The sequence below is a fragment of the Mustelus asterias genome, chromosome 11 (genome assembly GCF_964213995.1).
Source record: "Mustelus asterias chromosome 11, sMusAst1.hap1.1, whole genome shotgun sequence".
NCBI lineage: Eukaryota > Metazoa > Chordata > Chondrichthyes > Carcharhiniformes > Triakidae > Mustelus > Mustelus asterias.
The window spans coordinates 92727174-92748822 of NC_135811.1; the positions used below are offsets into that span (position 1 = coordinate 92727174).

At 46.5% G+C, this 21649-nt stretch overlaps 1 protein-coding gene across 1 annotated transcript in view; it reads left to right on the forward strand.

The window, feature by feature from the left end:
• Positions 1-16050: 16050 nt before the first annotated feature.
• The window catches only part of LOC144500971 (MAGUK p55 subfamily member 3-like), a 114615-nt gene continuing 109016 nt past the window's right edge, over positions 16051-21649 (forward strand). The window contains exon 1 of the mRNA XM_078224470.1: positions 16051-16391. The gene's annotated coding sequence lies outside the window, so the exon portion shown is untranslated. The remainder of the gene's footprint in view (positions 16392-21649) is intronic.

Below are 21649 nucleotides of genomic sequence, written 5' to 3' on the forward strand. Positions count from 1 at the left end.
GAATCGAACCCACGTCCCTGGAGCTGTGAAGCAGCAGTGCTAACCACTGTGCTACCGTGCCGCCCCTCAAATTCCATCATCTGCCGTAGCAGGATTTGAACCCAGGTCCCCAGAACATTAGTTAAATTTCTGTTTTATTATTTATTTGTTAGTCACAAGTAAGGCTTACATTAACACTGCAGTGAAGTTACTGTGAAATTCCCCTCGTCGCCACACTCCAGCGCCTGTTCGGGTCAATGCACCCTAACCAGCACATCTTTCAGACTGTGGGAGGAAACCAGAACACCCGGAGGAAACCCACGGAGACACAGGGAGAACGTGCGCACAGTGACCCAAGCTGGGAATCGAACCCGGGGTCCCCGGAGCTATGAGGCAGCAGTGCTAACCACTGTGCCACCATGCCGCCAAACCATTCTAACCAAACATAATCTATAACCTTGAATAGAAAAAAAAAGCTGTCCAAAGGCAACTGACCGGTCAATCATTCTTCACCCAACAATTCTAAAGGGTCATAAAACTCCAGGACACTCCATTAGGCCCAGGATAAAAACAAACTTTGCTTCAATTATCCTGCTTCAGCAACAATCAAAAATACTGGTACAGAGAGTATGGCATCGAAACAAAAATAGCCAGGCTTGCTTGAAAATACTGCAGAGAAACATGATTAAAATACTTTTCTTAAAGGTATTGTCACAGTCGTGTCCAGACCTCTGAGTCAGAAGCTCGGGGTTTAAGTCCTAGTCCAGGACTGTTCATAGCTTGGCCCAACAGATTGATTATAAACCTGCAATTTAAAAATAAATCTATCATGGGATGTAGGCATCGCTGGCAATGCCAGCATTTATTGCCCATCCCTAGTTGCCTGAGGGCAGTTAAGAGTCAACCACATTGCTGTGCTTCTGGAGTCACATGTAGGCCATACCAGGTCAGGATGGCAGATTTCCTTCCCTAAAGGATATTAGTGAACCAAATGGAATTTTATGACAGTCGATTCATTGTTACCATTAGGATTTTAATTCCAGATTTTTATTGAATTCAAATTTCACCATCTGCCGTGGTGGGATTCGAATCCAGGTCCCCAGAGCAGTGCCCTGGATTAAATAGTCCAGTGACAATACCACTTCGCCACCATCCTCCCCCCCTTAAATCTTTCCAGTATGGCTATGGCAGGTGGCGGAGAGACTCCTGATCAGCTGTGCTTGATGCGGAGTGATGTTCCTCAATCTATAGCCTCAGGCTACTGACCTTTTCCAGAAAAAAACAAGCTTTGGAAAGCAGATGTCTGCCTCATCTGCTCCAGGTACGGGAAGGGAATTAAGAGGACGGGGAGGGTAGATTTGTATTCGACCCTACACTTTCAATTGCTGCGAGAGTTTGTATTACAGAAGAATCTCTTTAGTTAGTCAAAGAGCGACCCCTTGTGGAAATATTTTTTAATGTTTCACATGAAACAAAACCTGTCAGGTTTAAATTGAAATGAAAGTTTATGGATTGGTAATATAAAGTGATGTCAGTAATGAGCTTTTAGTCTAACAAAAGGATTCATACATTTCTTTCAAGGACCTTGGGTCCTTCTGGTAATGATGATTGACCAGACTAATCCATAACTTATCCATTCAGTGTATATATAGAGTTGTGGTTTTGTCCTTACATTACTACTTCCTTGAATTACTGCTGGCATCAATTTCATTCTCATTCATATGACCCTGGGAAGAAAAATCTCTCTACTTTTAAAACAGAATTCATTAAGCAAATATAATCCTTGGAGGTCACAAAAATAGTTACGAAGATAATTTGGATGTTGGATGAAAATGAACAATATCAGTTTAGCCACCTGCAGCACCTCTCACCATTTATGTTTCTATTTGACTTTGACATTTAATGGTTGGCTGGGCATGTTTTATACACCCATCCAAAGTCTAAATGGAATGGGGGAAAAACAATAGCATTGTGCTGAGTAGACATACACTTCTGGTTAAAGTTGAAGCATTCATGGAATCCTATAGTGCAGAAGGAGGCCATTCGGCCCATCGTGTCTGCACCGACCACAATCCCACCTAGGCCCTATCCCCATTAGCCCATGCATTTACCCTAGCTCGTCCCCCTGATACTAAGGGGAAATCTAGCCTGGCCAATCCACCTAACCTGCCCATCTTTGGACTGTGGGAGAAAAACCGGAGCACCCGGAGGAAACCCACGCAGACATGAGGAGAAAGGGCAAACTCCACACAGACAGTGACCAAGCTGGGAATCGAACCCGGGTCCCTGGCGCTGTGAGACAGCATGTCATTCAGCAAAGGGCCTGCACCATATTCAAACTGGGGAACCCTGGAAGACAGGTTTTAGGCATGTTTTCTACTTCCCTCTATCGGTCAGTCTACCTTCTGAATAAGAAAACAAAGTCACCAAAAATATCACAATTAAAAAGGCTAAACCAGGATCCTCAGCTAACATAAAGCAACGTTCCAAGCCTGTACGTAAATCAGACTGAAAGCAAAGGTTCCACGTGATGCTGGCTAACTGCTGGACTAATGTTTGTAGTAGATTTTATAATGGCTTCATTTTTCTTCTCTGTTTTTTGCACCTCATGTATCTTCCAGCTGTTGAATAAACAGACTGGTAGTCTCCTTGGTGTCGAGTGTCACTGTCACTTTTGGAAGAATTGTTTAATGATCCAATTTAAGTTGCAGAATCAATGAATAATGTATCAACACAAATGGTTGGATTGATCTGCTTTTCAATCCATCATAAATGTTCTTCAAATGGATTCTTGGTATTGGCCATGGTACATACATCTGCAAAAAACGCTGGGCCAAAACTGTTGGTATCAACGCCATAGCAGCTGAACAATATATAATAGAAATTGGTCTTTGATCAGATTCTGCAGCAGCTGAGATTTATGATTTTGTAGAGTGAGTTGGCCGCGGTCGGAAGTAGTCATTATTCTGAAGTCAGTCTGATCTTGCCAGCTCTGGAGGAGAGTTATACGGACTCGAAACATTGGGCGGAATTTTACCGGCACGTCCACGAGGTTCGTACGATCCCACCTGTGGTCAACGGAGAATGCCGTTCTCCGAGCTGCGCCTGCCCCGGGAATTGGGGCGGGCGTGCCGGTAAAATTCCGGCTGTTAACTCTGTTTCTCTCTCCATAGATGCTGCCAGATCGGTTGAGTTTTCCCAGCATTCTCTGTTTTTATTTCAGATTTCTGGCATCCGCAGTATTTTGTTTTGATTTTGTCCTGGTCCCAGCAGGATTTCTGGTTGTGATGGGGTATCAGCCTTGGTAAGGGGGTGAGATGAGGGTGGGGGGGGGGGGGGGGGGGGTGTGTGGTGGGGGGGGGGGGGGGGGTGTGGGGGGGGTGGGGGGTGGGGGGGGGAGAGGGGAGGGAGGGTAGTGGGGAGTTGTGAGTGGCTGTAGCTGTAGTATTCATACAGTAGCTGATACAGAGTAATTCCACCACTACTGGGCAGCTGGAGCAGAAGGCAATTTTTAAAGGAGCGTCACAGTTTCTTGAGGGCGGCATGGTGGCACAGTGGTTAGCACAGCTCCCCCCACAGCACCAGGGATCCAGGTTCGAATCTGCTCCATTTTCCTCCCACAGTCCAAAGATGTGCAGGTTAGGTGGGTTGGCCATGCTAGATTGCCCCTTAGTGTCCCAAGATGTGTAGGTTAGATGGATTAGTTGTGGTAAATGCATGGGGTTGTGGAGATGGGGCGGGGGAGCGGGCCTGGGTGGGATGCTCTGTCAGAGAGTCGTGTAGACTCAATGGGCTGAATGGCCTCTCCTGCACTATCGGAATTCTATGACACAATGATAATGATCTGGACTGTGCAAAGTCACCAAGCAAATGAAAATACTTTAACCCAAGAACCAGAATTTCTTACTTATTTTATCACATAAGTTCACAGATACATCCGCAGTCTATCACCTTTTCCGATAAACAGACCTTTCAGATGAATACCTTCAGTAGATATGAAAAAAAGGAAAAAAGACAGGAAGGTAACTTGTTGCCTGATGAGTGATTATATTCTGAACATCTTCATCGCTTGTTTAACAGAAATTAGATATCTGCAGCCTGAAAGGGAAATAATCTTCATCTCAGCAGCAGAAAAGCACATTGGCCCAGACCTTCCAGCCTCCAGAAGGTGAGCATCGTACAACCCAATACCCATCTTTGGACCCACTGGAAGTCCTGACGTATTGAACTCAGTGTAATTTGCCCGAGAAGTTTAAACTGCCACAAAAGTCTCCAACTGAGTTTTGACAGTTCCCGAAGTGCCTACCTGGAAACTTACTCAGGAAATATTAATCAGCAAAGTCCTACTCAAACACCTGGATAACCTATACAACTGCTGTACATCCCAATCCCTCACATTGATCTCCTGGCTCTCACTCCCACTGGTGTCCCAGGCCCCCCTGATTACCCTCGATGATACCCTGATCTGACCCAACATCCCCCCCCAATCCCCTGACTACCCCCTGACCTTACAACCACTCCCGACCATGCTAAACACCATCCCTCACCCACAAGATGTGACCAACCCCCACCACCTGACTACTCCCTTGACCCAATCTGACTAACCCTCAAATATCCACTTACCAACACATATCTACTTGGCACCCCACCATCTTTCATGTAGGACCCTACCGACCTACCCATCTACCACCTCAATCACCTACCACCCTATCCATCTGCCCACTTACCTCACAGACACCACCCATCAACACACTTACCTCACCCACCTGCCCACCGTAGTGCCCTACCCATTCACTCACTCACCCGCTCATCATTCATCCAGTCGCTACCATTCGCCCATTCATTATCATTCACACTGTGCCTGTAAATTCACCATAGAATCCCTACAGTGCAGAAGGAGGCCATTCTGCCCATCGAGTCTGCATCGACCACAATCCCACCCAGGCCGTATCCCCATAACCCCATGCATTTACCCTAGCTGGCCATGCTAAATTGTCCCTCAGTGTCCAAAGGTGTACAGGTTAGGTGGATTGGGCATTCTAAATTGTCCCTCAGTGTCCAAAGATCGGCAGTTTAGGTGGATTGGCCATGCTAAATTGCCCCTCAGTGTCCAAAAATGTGCAGGTTAGATGGATTGGCCGTGCTAAATTGCCCCTTAGTGTCGAAAGATGTGCAGGTTAGGTGGATTGGCCATGCTAAGTTGCCACTTAATGTCCAAAGATGTGCAGGTTAGGTGGATTGGCCATGGGAAATGCACAGGTTTACGGGTGAGGGGTTGGGCCTGGATAAGATGTTCTTTCGAAGCGTCAGTGCAGACCCAATGGGCCGAATGGCCTCTTTCTGCACTTTAGGGATCCTATGGTTCTCTGGCAGATGACCAAACGTTTGATCAAAGAAGTGGATTTGAAGGAGGATTTTAAACCAGGAAAAATAAGGAGTGAGTTGGTGAGGATTAGGGAGGGAATTCCGGAGTTTTACAGCAGAAAACACAGCTACCAATGGTGGAACAATTAAAATTGGGGATCGATCAAAAACCCCGTGTTACCCTCTCTGGGGAAGGCCCACCGATTAAATGCCTCCCAGGCACTTTAGTGGCCAGCGGAGCGTCCTCCCTAGGATCAAGGACTCCGTGTGGAGTTTGCACGTTCTTCCCATGTCTGCATGGGTTTCCTCCGGACGCTCCGGTTTCCTCCCACAGACCATAGATTGATTGGCCATGTTAAATTGCCCCCTTAGTGTCAGAAGGATTAGCAGGGTGAATACGTGGGGATAGGGTGGAATTGTTTTCAGGGCAGACTCGATGGGCCAAATGGCCTCATTCTGTAGGGATGATTCTATGCTCAGGAGGACAGAATTAACAAACTCTTGGAGGCTTGAGGAGATTACAGAAGTGGGAAGGGCTTGGACATGGAGGGATTTGAAATTTTATAATTCAATAAAATGGAAAATTAAGCAACAGGCACCCAAACAACACTAGCATTTTAATACGTGACCATTAAGTTGAAAAGCTCCGAAAGCTTGTGTGGCTTTTGCTACCAAATAAACCTGTTGGACTTTAACCTGGTGTGTTAAACTTCTTACTGTGTTTACCACATAATGAACCAGCTTTAGTCCATTTAAAATAGTTGACTTAAAATCTCTGTTAAAAGAAAACTCATTATCACAGAATTGTTACCTGGCCAAAGGAGGCCATTTGGCCTATTGTGTCTGCACCGGCTCTCCAATCGAGCATCATGACAAAGTGCCGTTCCCCTGCTTTTTCCCCATACACCTGCACATTGTTTCTATTTAATCATCTAATGTCTCGATTGAACCTGTCTCCACCACACTTCCAGGCAGTGCATTCCAGACCCCAACCACTCGCTGTGTGAAAAAGCTGTTTCTCACATCACATTTGCTTCTTTTGCAAATCACTTTAAATCTGTGCCCTCTTATTCTTGATCCCTTAACGAGCGGGAACAGTTTCTCCCTCTCTACTCTGTCCAGCCCCCTCATAATTGTAAACGTCTCTATCAGATCTCCTCTCAGCCTTCTCCTCTCCAAGGAGAACAGTCCCAGATTCTCCAATCTATCCTCATAACTGAAGTTGCTCATCCCTGGACCCATTCCTGTAAACCTCTTTTTCACTCTCTCCGATGTGTTCACATCCTTCCTACAGTGTGATTATACTGAAGTTAAATATTTAGACACTAGTATTTGATGAGCCTGATGTTGTGGCTCCATCAGGCGGATAGGAGAATTAAGTTGCCATGAAACTTAAGGAGCACAACTGGAGGCGATACATTTTGGTCAAGCTGGGTTTAGGCTCAGGAAGTGACTCCCTCTTTAAGCCGGCTTTATAATCATCTGGTTCAGAACCCACATTGTCACTTGGATCTGCCTGCCATTGTTATGATTTTTGTCAGTTCTTGGCTGGACAAGAGGTGGGAATTCTTTACATAAGGGGCAAGGTTAAGCTAATATCTATGTTGATGGTATGCACCCTGTTAATATAACTGATGGATTTTCTTTATACCTTTCAGATTATGTGCTGCAAATTGCTGAAAATTCAATAAGGTAATAGCACAATGGTGCCAGCGGGGGGCATCAGGGGCCTACAGAATGTTGAGTTCAATTACGTTTAAGGAAAAGAGAGCAAATGATGGGGAAGGAAATGGGGTGAATTTTAAATCTATCAATGGCCTCACCCCTCCCTATCTCTGTAATCTCCTCCAGCCCTACAACCCCCTCATATTGCAGTTCTCATCCAATTCTGTCCCAATTTTAATCGCTCACCATTGGCAGCTGTCTCAACTTGAAGCTCTGGAACCCCCCCTTTCCAAACCTCCCCACTCTTGTCCATCCTTTAAGATTCTGTTTAAAGCCTATGGGTGGGGTTTTCCGCCTCCATACCACCCCCCCCCCCCCCACCACCCCTGTGGCATGTTTTCTGGCGATGGAGGGGTCTCATCACTGGCCACCAGCGGGATCTTCCTGTACCACTGATGACTGCGTCATTTTGCATGGCTCGCACTGTCTGACTGCTGAAAAACCCACTGCAGGTTGTCGCCCTCAGTAGCACTGGAAGATCCTGCCAGTGGAAAGGGCTGGAAAATCTAACTCTACATCTGTGATAACTGCAACAAGGTCCATGGGGAATCAGTGATTGATCTGCCTGTGGGGCTTGTTGAACTTCCCTGGTAACAGGCACTGGCCTGTCCAGCTAGAACTCATTACCTGAACCTTTTATAAGGCAGGCTCAGGACTGGGCCTGCCGAACTGTAGTCCCAGGCAGGGACTTGGCCAGTCCCAGGAGCAGGTTCACGAGAACGTCCTCCTCCTTCTCTTCCCCTCTCCACACCAAGTGTCCGTAGATCAGACTGAAGTGCAAATAAAATATTAATAAAAGGTTTTCAGATGATGAAAAAGGGAGTGCAGCCTAAGACGATTAACATAGACATGGTGAACAGACTCTGCAGGACCACAAAGAGGGCAGGTTTTTTGGGAGCTTGTGAAACGGTACAATTTTTGGTTCTATGGTACTGCTCTATGCACTAGCTTCCAGCCCAGGTCCCCGATGTAGTGGGGGAGAATCCCTCCATAGAGGGACCTCCACTGGGGCCTCAGCCGCCAGACAGCAACAAGGCCCGCCAAGATGTGTCCGGGCGACGGGACAGGTCACGGTAGTGGAAGGTACAGGTCACAGTAGTGGAAGATGTGCAGCAGCAGCCCATACAGGAAATCCCTCTTTGCCTTGGCAAAAGGCATGGAGGGCGTTTCCAGGAGACGGTTCAGATTGTGGGGCTCCAGCCCTGGGGGAGCTGGTCTGGGCTTGGGGCTAATGTGAAATTCTGTCCGAGCAGGTGTACACTCAGATGGGATTCCACCGCATGGTTCTGCCTCCTCGTGGCAATGTGTGATGTCAGGTCCAAGCACGACCATTTTGAGGTCAGAGATGGCACCGGTCACAAACTGAATGCCCAACTCAATACAGTTGGCATTGAGCCAACTTAGAGTCATTGAGTCATAGAGGTTTACAGCATGGAAACAGGCCCTTCAGCCCAACTTGTCCATACCGCCCAGTTTTTTTAACCACTAAGCTAGTCCCAATTGCCCGCATTTGGCCCATATCCTTCTATACCCATCTTACCCATGTAACTGTCTGACTGCTTTTTAAAAGACAAAATTGTACCCGCCTCTACTACTGCCTCTGGCAGCTCGTTCCAGACACTCACCACCCTCTGTGTGAAAAAATTACCCCTCTGGACCCTTTTGTATCGCTCCCCTCTCACCTTAAACCTATGCCCTCCAGTTTTGGACTCCCCTACCTTTGGGAAAATATTTTGACTATCAAGCTGATCTATGCCCCTCATTATTTTATAGACCTCTGTAAGATCACCCCTAAGCCTTCTACGCTCCAGGGAAAAAAGTCCCAGTCTATCCAACCTCTCCTTATAACTCAAACCATCAAGTACTGGTAGCATCCTAGAGGGAGAATTTTAGCATGGCCAATGCACCTAACCAGCACGTCTTTCGGACTGTGGGAGGAAGCCGGAGCACCCGAAGGAAACTCATGCAGACACTGAGAGAATGTGCAGACTCTGCACAGATAGTGACCCAAGCCGGGAATGGAACCTGGGTTCCCGGCGCGGTGAGGCAGCCATGCTGACCACTGTGCCTACTGCTCATTGCATTTCAAAATTCAGAGGATATTCTTTACATGAGAGAAAAAACGGCACTTTCTGTTTATAAGCTTCCTTCTCATTGATTTCAAGCTCTATGTAGCATCAACAATTAGACTTTGAGATGCTAAAAGGATAGAAGAGCTTATTTGGGATTCGCTTTTGCAATAAAATAATAATTACTGTCATCATGAAAAAACATCTTAGTCATCTTACCATGAGCAATGCAATGGGTGATTCTCAAAATAGTTTAAGAGTAATTCAGGCCAACTGAGCTCACTCATAACCTTTGCTGGCAGTGCAATTGGGTTGTAATTGGAAGGCCAATTGGATATTTTCACATACATGGCTGCCTGACATCTTTAGGGACTTGAACTGCAAAATGGGGAGCCAGCTAGCTAGTTTGTGGGTCAGTGTTGCGGAATTGGGTGGAGTAATTGTAGGTTGAGAGGTACAAATTTAGAATTTGGTGTTTGTAAGAATGGTAAAATTGGTAAATGCTAGGGGGGAAAGCATTGCATGGCCCCTTTAAAAGGTGGTGCTTGAAAAATAATGCAAGTACACAGAGAGCCCAAACTGAAACATTTGTATCGGAAGGCCAAGCAGCAGTTTTGACCAAGACAACAGGCTTTTGAATTTAGCCAATCAATTTGAATCAGGCACTTAGATGCCAAGAACTTATTAAATTTAAATCTGATGGTTTTGACAACCTCGGACCAATCCTATTGTGGGAAATATTGATATGTCATCACCGGTATAAAAGAAAGGGGCAGTGGGGCAAAAAAAGACAGCAACTGCCACCTGCCAGAGATAACAGCTCTCATTGTTTCATCTATGTCTTAAAGAAAGCACCATATAGATAGCAAAGCTACCAAAGAATGAAGAAGAAAGAAGAAAGAAGTTCCAGACAGAAGAATCAACAGAGAAGGCCCAGAATATTCCAGAAGGCACAAAACCTGGTTGTAATTTAGAGAGTGACTAAATTCTATTTTTGTTAATGTGGGACTTGTATTTATTGGAACAGCATACCATTAGAATCTTGTTTTATTTGGGAATAGTTAATAGAAGGAATTTATTTGGTTTGTTAATAGTTTGTTAATAGGTATATAAGATGCTTGAGAGGCATAGATTGGGTGGACTCTCAGAGGCTTTTTCCCAGGGTGGAAATGGCTGCTACGAGAGGACACAGGTTTAAGGTGCTGAGGGGTAGGTACAGGGGAAATGTTAGGGGGAAGTTTTTCACACAGAGGGTGGTGGGCGAGTGGAATCGGCTGCCGTCAGTGGTGGTGGAGGCAAACTCAATAGGGTCTTTTAAGAGACTCCTGGATGAGTACATGGGACTTAATAGGATGGAGGGTTATAGGTAGGCCTAGAAGGTAGGGATATGTTCGGCACAACTTGTGGGCCGAAGGGCCTGTTTTGTGCTGTAGTTTTTCTATGTTTCTTCTATGTTTCTATGTTTAGTTAATTTGTTCACTGTTTGAGAAATAAATTGTTATGTGTTGATTTTAGAGTGAGTGTCAGGGATTTATTTTATATTTAACCATTAGAAATTGCTGAAGAGCAGGTCGCACCACTTCACACACACTTTTTACAGATTATAGGGCGAGGTACTCCTCTTTGGGTGTTTCGGTGTCAGTTCTCAGAGAGGGGATCAACCTCTGCTTTATCATAGTCAGATTAATGTTGATGGCATGGGGTTCAATCCTTGTTCCAGCTGTAGCAGACAGGGAGCCTGCCTCCATCATCTACCTGTCATGCAAAAGATCACAGCACTTTGCGATGTTTCAGCAAGTAATTGCCATGGAGCTGCCTTCGGGCAGGGAACTGAAGTAGAAGCCATGCAAAATGGCTTGAAAGAAAGAATCATAGAATCCCTACAGTGCATAAGGAGGCCATTAGGTGCATCGAGTCTGCACCGACCAGAATCCCACCCAGGCCCTATCCCCGTAACCCCACGTATTTACCCTGCTAAACACCCCGACACTAAGAGGCAAATTAGCAAGGCCAATCAACCAAACCTGCACATGTTTGGACTGGAGGAGGAAACTGGAGGAAACCCATGCAGACACAGGAGAATGTGCAAACTCCCCACAGGCAATCACCCAAGGCTGGAATTGAACCCGGGTCCTTGGAGCTGTGAGACAACAGCGTTAAGCACTGCGCCACCGTGTTGCCCCGTGCACTGACTTATAAAAAGAATGCAATAAATATTTGCCACATACACCTTCAGTATAACCCGGGCTGGTTAAGTTAAATATACAATAAATAAGTAAGTCCTTCCACAGGCAGAACGGAAGATTTTTAATTAGGTCTTGTAGGCAATACTTGCGACTGGGAGGATTGGAGATTTACAAGGGCATCTGCTGCTAACAGGACAACAGATGGCTTTTCCTTCGTGGTTCAAAGTTCGAGGAGTTGGATGCATAAATCTCCTCAGAAGAAAATTTCCTATTTCTGAGGTGCTCTTTAGCTAAATAAATCATCTGAGGATTTTCAATTGCAGTTCTGGACGTTGCAAAGATGTGGCTAGAAGGATCTAAAGGTTGGTGTGGGCCGGGAAACAATGGTCTAAAAGTGGATTCTAACTTACTCCAAAGTATTATCATGAGGTAATGTGCAGGCATTGGAAAGTTCATCAAAAACAAATGTTGGTCATTAGAATGTGGAATCTCATTAGAATATAATTTGCATACTGCATAGCTCAGCCATTGCTGCAAACTTGTATGTTCCAGGCAAAGTTGTCCTGACAATAACTCATCATCATTTTTCAATGAAGCACAAATATCACATCACAAGCAATGGTTATGCAAATTTATACAAATGGACGTTTTAATATATTTTAAATATCATTCGCAGGACTGAAATCTCCAGGCCTGCTAGTGTCACCCCCGCGCCAGGAGTGGTTCACTCCAGCGGGGATTACTATAGCTCCCCACTTGCGGGGAGCTAATGGCTCGATCCTGCTGGCGTGAAGGCGAGCCATCGAGACCTGAGCACAGGGGGCAGGTGCCCCCCTGGGCAGTGCCTAGCCTGGGCCCCCTGGGACTGCCCAAGGGGTAAAGTGCTAATGCCCAAGGCACTGCTTGGCACTTGGCAACCTTGGCACTGCTCACCGGGCATAGGGCTGTGCCAAGGGGCCGAAACCTCATTGGGGCTGGGCCAAATGTGGGTGCAGGGCTTCTGGGAGGGGTGATTGGTCGGGGTGGGGGGGGGGGGGTTCCCGGGGGGTCCCCCCTGCCACTCTGCACTCGGGCTTAGTGACAGAGGGAGGGAGGCCAGCGACCGAGGCTGGGCATTGGGGTGGGGGGTGGTCGGCCTGCCCGAGGTGGGGAAGGGGGTCGGGACTGCAGAGAGGGGGTGTTGGAGCTGCAAGAAGTGGTTGGGGCTGCCGGTGGTGCGGGGGAGGGGGGTGGGGGCGGGTGTGGGGAGATCAGGAGATCTGGGCTGCGGGGGTAGAGTTTGATCGAAGCAGGCCGGCGGGGCGGGGTGGGGTCAGCGCTGGGTATCATGCATTGTATATCCTCCATCATTTCTAGCAGAATTCGGAGGGTCAGAGTGATGATTGGGGATCCAACAGAGTGAATCCTGGTCACGTTCCCACCCCAGTTCTGCTAAAGCTTTATGAAGCGAAGGAGGAAAACCTCTGCCATTGCGCTTGCCGCTTAATATGTAACACACAGGCTTGGAAGAGAGAACTTCAACACAGATGAACGATTGAGTGTGCAACAAATCTTGTGTGGTTTAATTCAATTAGCCTCCTGCCCCTCCCCCTCCTCCCAAAAAATCCTAACCTCATGAAAGGAGACCAATTGTAACTTCATGAATCATAAATAATTTGAAGATTTCAGGAAATAAATGATCAGCAACCAAATAGCATGGTCGCAAAGCTTTACATATCCCTGTGTGTCAGTGCATCTTTGATGATGGAGTAAAGCAGACATTCTATTCTGTGGGACTTGCAGTAAATACTTTGACACCAAAAAGGTATTCACGTGGATAATTATATCAGCACTTTCGTTTTAAATCTACTGCGTGCGTGTACATGATAGACCCTGCTTTAAATTCAGTTTCTTTCAATGGTTTCCTTGGACGTCGGACACCCGGGGGAAATCTCCCCGTGACACTATCTCCAGCTGCAGAGTCTGAAAACCAAACGCGATTCACTCGAGCCACGTTTAACATTTCATCTCCCTGCAAGCATCGCAAAACAAATACCCCAGGCAGCTTCTGGTGCACGTTTCCCTAAATCCACTGACTTCTGTTTCTCAAGGTCCTTTTTTATTTTTTTGCAAAGGTGATTAACCTTGGGCCCATCTGGCATGTGGGGGAGCCAGCCAAAAGCACGTTGCACAAGAGCCACCAACCAGTTCAGCCTTACGTCTTCAACACGTGGGATGATTGCTCAGTCAGAGGATAGGCTGCAGGGAGAGGTAGGGGAGCTGAAAAGATCTGGATAATGAAGGCTCAGCAAAGTCTCAAGTGGCAAACGGCAAGATTTAAATAACAAAATGTCTTAAAAGTAGTTGAGATGTCCAAGATAATTAAGAGCATAAAACAGGTAATATAACATGCCTGTTCGAAGATACACGTAATAAGATGTATTGTTGTTGTAGTTTTTAAACATACTTACTGCCCTATTCGACGATACAGTGCAGATATTGAAAGAATTACTATTCCACTGAAATATAAAACTGATTTATTGTGCAGTAAGATTAATTAGTGAGAATGCACTGAAGCATTCACTATTATTTTATAGTACGGTAAGATTTATTATTAAACTTTCCTATCCTGATGGGAATTATAATAATACAGTTGCATCGACATCATTATTAGTAAGGTCCACTGTTCTGGCTACAAAACATGCACTGAAATTAATTGAACATGAAGTTTCTGAGTTTCTGTTTTTAATGGTTATTCCTAATTCCTAATTTTGTCTTTTAAAAAGCATTATATGTGTAAGATGGGTATAGAGGGATAAGGGCCAAACGCGGGAAATGGGGGCTAGCTTAGTGGTTAAAAAAAAAGGCGGCATGAACAAGTTGGGCCGAAGGGCCTGTTTCCATGTTGTATGGCTCTATGGGCGCGATTCTACCATTTTTGGGTACGGTCCCGATCGCCGCCATTTTCAGCCCTTGGTAAAGGGGGAACGGCCGCGGAGGCAGTCGCGGATCGCGCCACTCGCCTCACAGCCAACTTTACCAAGTTTTCGCGCTCGGAAACGGGCGCAACGCAATGGTAAAATCAGGCCCTTTGTGTGTGGGGCAGTTTCTTAACTTCACTTTCTGGCAGACCCATTGCAAGATGTGCAAATAGCTGTATGGAAATGAGAAAAAGCACGATTGCGTTCACCAGGATAAAAAGCAAAAGTATAGCAGAAAGATACATGTTACAAAATGAGGATGAGATTAACTCTTTATATAGACCCAGCTGATCTCCCATGTTAGGATGAATCCATTTGAAATGAAACATCACCAGTTTTTATAAAGTCTGGCTGATCCACATCTTGAAATGTATAATCCAGCAGTTTACCCCCATTGCGTTGCTCCAGGCTGTTTAATAGGAAAAGGTTTCAATTAACTCAGTATGTTTTTTCTGCCTCTCTTTCTTGCTGCCTTCACTCTGTGCCATTCTTGATGTGCAAAGATAAAATCCCTACGGAGCAGAAGGAGGCCGTTCAGCCCATAGATGAGGTAGATAGTCAACATACTTTCCCAAAAGCAGGAGAGTCTAAAACTAGAGGGCATAGGTTTAAGATGAGAGCGGAGAGATACAAAAGGGTCCAGAGGATCAATTTTTTCACACAGAGGGTGGTGAGCATCTGGAACAAGCTGCCAGAGACAGTAGTAGAAGCAGTTACAATTTTGTCCTTTAAAAAGCATTTAGACAGTTACATGGGTAAGGTGGGTATAGAGGGATATGGGCCAAATGTGGGCAATTAGGACTAGCTTAGGGGTTTAAAAAGAAGGGTGGCATGGACAAGTTGGGCTAAAGGGCCTGTTTCCATGCTGTAAACTTATGAGTCTGCACCGTCTCTCTAAAAGAGCATCTTAATCTGGTCCAAACTCCATCCTATCCCTGTAACCCTACTCATTCACCATGGCTCTTCCACCTAACTTACACATCTTGGGACACTAAGGGGCAACTTAGCATGACCAATTCACCTAACCTGTACATCTTTGGACTGTAGGAGGAAACCAGAGCACCCGGAGGAAACCCACGCAGACACGAAGAGAATATGCAAACTCCACAGTCACCCAAGGCTGGTATCGAACCCAGATCCCTGTGAGGCAGTAATGCTAACCACTGTGCCACCGTGCCTTCATCACTGTGATCTTGGATGTCTATTCTTCTAGTTGTTGGGTGAGCTTCTCCCAAAAAATTCTAAGTGTCGAATTTGCGTAAAAACTGGAGTAAATCCCGTTGTTTTTTTTCAGCAGGAGTTTAAAAACGAATCTCCCACACTCTGTGCACTGCAGAGTGCACTGGCATGAATCATGTTAACATCCAGTGAGCGGGGCCTATTCCGGCTGGAGGGCCGGCACCATAGCGCTGAGCGGGCCACTGTATACATGCCGATCTGTCAGCGCCGAGATTGGCACATGCACCGTAACCACTGTCGGCCAGCCTCCCAATTGCTGGCCAGCCCGATCGCTGGCCTGCCCCGCGATCCCACAATGCCAGCTGTGCGACACCCGCATGGCTCGGTAAAACAATCATGCAAGTTCTTTATTTAAAGATATACATAGAATATTAACTGGGAGACTCTGTAGACACATCTGACCTGTAGGAATGCAGTTGTATTCCGTCTACAGGGTCATGGGATATTCCATCCCATCGTGTTTTCTAGTCATTAGTGATGGACAGCAGTTTAAGATACGCCTCCTGAAAAGTATGTGTACTTCATATCACAACACTGACGTCATTCTCAAAGGCTGATGGCAGCCATGATGGGGCTTGCGTTGCATTTGCCTTTCAGAGGGGAGAAGGCCAGATATCGGAGCATCAGCAATCTCACTGAACAGATAATTAACCAAACAGCCAACGAGAAGATACCGCGTCTGAACTCTCACAAAAGCTGCCGGCATCAAAAATCTTCCCTCGTCGAACAAAAATGACTTAATTGCTCCCCTGCACACTGGACGCAACAGCTGGGCACCAGACTGTTCAGGTTTGGTGATCTGTGCTTTGAAAATCATCCCCTGGCATTCCGCAACCCCTTAACGAAGCTTAATGGGAAGTTAATTGGAGGTGAGCAGGTTCCTGGTTCCTCCCCCACTACACACTTTGAGAATATCATTGTGTCCCACAGGCATCAGTACCCTGATACGCATTCCGGGAGCACTATTTTCAGAACACACACTCTCCTGTTCGTGCCCCCACAGGCAATTGAAAAATCCCAGCGTTAACCTCTCGCAGTTAGAAAATAAATCACTGCATATTTCAAAGCCATCACAGATAATTAATTATACCATATTTGCACTCCAATCTTAGTTCGTGAGGTACTTCCCATACATGCTGTTTCACAGCTACACAATGAACAATTTTATATAGTTATACAGTTTTATATATACTTTATAACCAGGGCTCACGGTGGCACAGTGGTTAGCACTGCTGCCTCACAGCGCCAGGGATCCGGGTTCAATTCCGGCCTCAGGTCACTGTCTGTGTGAAGTTTGCACATTCTCCCCGTGTCTGCATGGGTTTCCTCCGGGTGCCCCAGTTTCCTCCCACAGTCCAAAGATGTGCAGGTTAGGTGGATTGGCTCTGCTAAATTGACTCTAATATCAGAGAGTTTAGCAGGGTAAATATGTGGGGCTACGGGAATCGGGCCTGGGTGGGATTGTGGTTGGTGTAGACTCAATGGGCCGAATGGCCTCCTTCTTCACTATAGGGATTCTATGAATATTTTAAGGGTGGCACAGTGGTGAGCACTGCTGCCTCACAATGCCAGGGACCCAAGTTCGATTCCGGCCTCAGGTGACTGTGTGGAGTTTGCACCTTCTCCCCGTGCCTGCGTGGGTTTCCTCCGGGTGCTCCAGTTTCCTCCCACACTCCAAAGATCTGCAGTTTAGGTGGATTGGCCATGCTAAGTTGCCCCTTAGAGTCCAAAGATGTGTTGGTTAGGCAAATAGCAGGGTAAATATATGGGATTACAGGGATAGGGTCTGTGTAAGATGCGGTGTTGGAGAGTTGGTGCAGACTTGATGGGCCGAATGGCCTCCTTCTGTACTGTAGGGATTCTATGATTCAATAATATTTGTAGCCCGCTCTCAGAGAAATTATTTTTCTATACTTATGATTTTGTGACATTTTAGGTGTCATACAAACTGAAGCCCTGTGTAAAGTAGCATCTATGAGTGCCAGTCTGGGATATCAGCAAGTCAATGGGAAGATGGGTGAGGAGCAAAGCTTCCCATACAAGGGGACGTTGCCGGGATCGGGCACTGTATAACCACCATCTAACAGGTGGGAAGTTACTGAGGCTCAAAGATACTCAGGCAGGGAGGACGACGGTGTTTGGCATTCCTCCAATATTGTAAGTGGAACTTCAACTTACATTTTTATTGAACCAATGACCTCCTGACTCAGAAGCTAAAGTACCACGGATGAATCAAGTCTGTCTCAGATGTCTGTCAGATAGTGTAGTCTACAGCATATTTGCAAAATAACATCGGGCAGATTGCAGATGAAGTTATACGGAGAGCTGTGAATTGCACGGAATTCAATGGGGCTTTCTGCACGTGTGCTTAAATACATACGCACACAGTTCTACTTACCACATGGCTAACATTTATTGTTGGGAGCGAGTGGGGTTAGCCTTGTCCTGATATTAAAAACAATAAGTATAGAGGTTATAAAGACGATTTAAACACTTTAGATTGCGGTTGTAGTTAAATTGTATGAGATTAGTCTACAAGATGTTGGGAGATAGAAGTACTACCTCACAACGCCAGTAATCCAGGTTTGATTCTAGCCTTGGGTGCCCCTCTCTGTGGAGTTTGCACATTCTCCCCGTATCTGCGTGGGTTTCCTCCAGGTGCTCCGGTTTCCTCCCACGCTCCAAAGATGTGCAGGCCAGGTTGATTGCCCATGCTATATTGTCGCTTAGTGTCCCAAGATGTGTAGGTTAGGTGGATTAGCCATGGCAGAACCCCACTCCACCTGCAACCCCCTCCCCAACCCCCACCCGCCACCCGCCCCACCGGCACAGGTGAAGTTGACATCTTTTCTTTGCCAGAGGACTTCAGAGAAGTCTGCTCACACCTGCAGCTTCTGACAGGGAAAAAGATAAATCTCTGCAACAGAATGGAGTGTTGCAATGAATCAAAATCCTGCCAGGTGACCAGGGGACATGGAGATTAAAATGACCTGGCTACTTCAGAATTTTCACAGCTGACAGGCAAGAACGCAGATATTGATCCCAGGGTTGATCTTCAGTTCTGCTGGGGCCGTCCAGCCACGGCACCCCCATCACGGCAGAGAGTGGCGAGGTCAACCCTTTGCCTCAAGCCTGAGCCCACCCAACTCCCAGACCCTTGAGAGATCCTTCCCCTGCAGCCTGGGAAAGCTGAGGGTCAAATGGCAACTGGACATATCACTTTGTGTCTCCTGGGGACCCAAGACACCTGGTCAAAGTGTCGGTGCCAGGGTGCAGTGGGAGGTGGTCTAAAGGGATCCTGACTGGGGTGTCTAATAGGGGATGGGAGGCTGAGTGGATGGTTTGAGAGGAACGGTGGCTGAGCGGTGGGGGGGAGGGTTCAGGTTGGGCCAACTTCATGCCTACGTGGTGTTCAGGGACGGGAGGGCGTGGTGACCAGTGATTTGAGTGGTGGGAGGGAGGATGCCCCTCTTTTCTGAGAGGTTGGTGGTGCTCCCTGCCCCTTCGGGGTCCAGCATGCCATGTCCCCACTTGTGGGCAGCAGTGTAAAGCCTGCCCGATGCCGTGCCTGCTGGCAGGCCGGGTGTATGGGCTGTCAAACCCGCGAATGGCATTCAGGTTAGCGGGCTAACAGATAATTATCGACTTGCTGCCCTCTCTGGGCAGGAACCAATCAAGGCCGGTAGGGCGGTTCGGGTGAATTCCGAGAGCCCTCACACCCATTGGGAATCCTGATTTTCTGCCGTGCCGCATTGATCAGTTTTCCCACACGGCCGTCTGAATTGGTCGGGGAATCGACCTCCACCACCTCCCCCCCAACCCCTCCACCCCCTTAAATTTAACAGTGGAATCCTAGAGTTGAAAGAAACAGTTTGCTAAACCCCAGTCATAATACTGGATACCTTCGAGATCAAAGCAATGCGAAGCAATCAGCTTCTGGCTTCACTAGAAAGTTAGAATTCTCCGACCTCGCCCATGGCTGGGATTCTCCGGTCCCGCTGCCGTGAACGGAGATTTGACTAAGCGCCAAACCCTCCGTTCTCGGGAGCAACGGCAGTGGGTTGTGTATGGCCGGAAAATAATGGCCAATAACGACAACATTTGTCGGATTATTGTTCAAAGAGATAGCGGGATGACTGACAGAAGCAGCAGCGATTCCATCCTCGGGAAGGATTTAGTCTCGTTGCTAGGACAGCGATAAACAGCATGTGGGAAGGTTCCCTCCGGACACTAATTCCTATTCATGATTTTGCTGGATGTGCCCAATTCGAAGAGATGTACTCGTTAACGGAATTGCTGTGAACATGAAGGAAGTCAGGGTGCCTACTTCAAACAGTAAGAGCCTGAGTGCGATTAATGGGACAATAATATTGCGGCCTCTGATAAGAGAGAAAAATGGATATTGTAAATGGAATTCTATACCAAATGCTAATTAACTGCTTAACCTAAGTCTGTCGACAAGTGGCATCATTAAAAAGAAACACCCACACCCCCCCAAACGTGAACAATTCAATATTCAATAATATTTCCATGGTAATGTCTCAGTTCTCAGCGAGTAATTTTTGTAAATATTCTATTTTGTTCAGATCTGTTTTATTCTCTGGTTCTGCTATTTACTGATAAACATTGGGATGCAAAATGGTTGATTAATAATTGAGCGAAGCATATTGTTTTCATGTAAAATAGGGGCAGGGCATTTAGTTAGTACCACAGGAATATTAAAATAGCAGCGTTTAGCCCAGGACCCGCTTGTGTTCTGTGAATAAAAAAAAACAATCAAAATATTATAATGAGAGCCTCAAACCATGTATCCTGCAGCTGAGGGCAAGAGCAGTACGCTTAAAGGAAGGATTTTTTTTGCGTATTTCAGCATAAAATCCACTGCTATTTGGATCATTTATTTTAAACACGCGTTAATATCTAAGCAATGATATTCAGACAGAAATTTTAAAGCCTGATTTTATAGAGTTTAACTGCCAGACAAAGCTGGGGCTATTTGACAGCTGAGGTCCTGTGGTGATCAAAGGGTTTGAAAAAGCAGACACGTCAGGAGCTGTGGTTTTGCATCCCAGGCTCCAGTGGAAGAAGCTCCAAGGCTTTCCCGCTTTATCAGCTATGACCGGGCAAAGACACAATAAGGAGGCCCACTCCCACCACTACACGCCCCTTCCCCAGTCCCAGCAGGTCAGTCCAGCAACAGAAGCAATGAAGACATACTTCCTTCAGAATGTGAGAGGGGTGAGGTGGGGGAGGAGGCATCACTTACCAGCACTGAGGTTAATTAGAAAGGGTTTACATTTTTTTTTCCAAAGTAAAAATTCTCAAAACACTGTGGCATTTTTTGGGAATCTCGAATTATCTCTTGGAGGAGAAATATTCAGCCATTTCTGTACAGAATATAATTCAGTGTTGCAGACAGATGATCATTCAAGTCTGAGACTCCAGTGCAGTACGGAGGGAGTGCTGCACAGTTGGAGGTGGCATCTTTCAGATGAGATCTCAAACCGAGGCGTCATCTGCCTTCTCAGGTGGATATAAAAGAACCCACTGCGCTATTTCTACACAAAGCAGGGAGTTATCCCTGATGTCCTAACCATCAGTTCACATCAGATAAACAGATTATCTGCTCATTAGGCAGGTTTGTGAGAGCTGGCTGTGCTGAACTTGGCTGTAGCATTTCTTACATTACAGCAGTGACCATACATCTGTACTTCATTGCTATAAAATGCTTAGGATGTCAGTGAAAGGCACTATACACGTTGCCAGTTTGAATTCACTGAACAGGGAACAATAGAGGCCATCTTAGTTTCTATCTGCAGAATGCTATACCCAGTAAAAGGCATGCCATGTTCATGAATCCAAATTCATAGAATCCCTACAGTGCAGAAAGAGGTTATTTGGCCCATCAAGTCTGCACTGACAATAATCCCACTCAAGCCCTATAACACCACATATTTACCCTGCTTGTCCCCCTAACACTAAGGGGCAATTTATCATGGCCGATCGACCTAACCCGCACATCTTTGGACTGTGGGAGGAAACCGGAGCACCCGGAGGAATCCCACGCAGACACAGGGAGAATGTGCAAACTTCACACAGACAGTGACCCAAGGCCGGAATTGAACCC